General features: G+C 34.4%; 1 protein-coding gene across 3 annotated transcripts in view; it reads right to left on the reverse strand.

Annotated features, from left to right (window-relative positions):
* Positions 1 to 1,054, reverse strand: part of Pip (heparan sulfate 2-O-sulfotransferase pipe) — a 118,206-nt gene that overhangs the window by 85,398 nt on the left and 31,754 nt on the right. The window lies entirely within an intron of this gene.

Genomic DNA, 1,054 nt, shown 5'->3' on the forward strand with positions numbered 1-1,054 from the left:
CAGTTTTGTGGACCCAGTTGCCAACAACAAAGTACCTCATACAACGCAGATTCACTGAAAGTGGTCCATCCCTGTTTTTCTCCCTACCCTTCAATTGATCTTATTCTCCTGTTTCGGAGTTAATAAATAAAATTGACTGCCATATGAAGTGTAAATACTACTGATGAAAATAGAACTGGGAGACGAAGTCGTGTAAACTAAAATGAAGCAGACAACGGCACCAAGTATTGCCATTTTTAAAAGATTTTATTCAGTTATTAAATGATTTTATTCAGCTTCGGTCCTCTGTTTCTTGTATCATCGATTCAAATCTAGACACTCAATTTTAACCCACTTCCAACTATCTAATAGATTTGAAACTTTGCAGGCGTACGTATTTTGGATGGAAATACAAAATTATAAAAAAAGCCCCGATGGGTTTATAAAATTACCCGGTCATCAATAAATATAACCCATAGCCACAAATTCAAACGACTTGAAATCAGCCTATAACCCCAAGTAAAACTTAGTCACTTAAAAGGAAATAATAAAAAAATATATATAAAAAAAATGTATGTTAAATGATTTTATTTTAAAATTGCACTGCAAACTAAAAGATAATTCTTTTCCTGAACAAATTCATTTCTATGAAATATCCCGCCCCACGATTTTACTTAAAGTCACATATCACCATCGAAATTGTAGTACAAGAAAAGAATTAGTTTTCAGCGCATTTTTAAAATAACATCATTTAATCTAAAAAATGTTTTCACCTATTTTCCTCCCCTTACCCTTCAATTGATCTTATTCTCCTGTTTCAGAGTTAATAAATAAAACTGACTGCCACGCGGAGTGTAAATACTAATGATGGAAAAAGAGCTGGGAAACGAAGTTGTATAAAGTAAAATGGAATAGATAACGGGCCAGGCATTGCCACTTTACTCTAATAGAATATTCAAGCCACTCGTGCAAGTGGCGTTGCCAATCTATCGCGATAATTTACAGCATATCAACGTATTGCGCTTATCTGTTAACAAATGATCGATACTGCATCATGGCTCGAGGCTCGGCGCGA

This window comes from Andrena cerasifolii, chromosome 1, assembly GCF_050908995.1.
Source record: "Andrena cerasifolii isolate SP2316 chromosome 1, iyAndCera1_principal, whole genome shotgun sequence".
Lineage (NCBI taxonomy): Eukaryota > Metazoa > Arthropoda > Insecta > Hymenoptera > Andrenidae > Andrena > Andrena cerasifolii.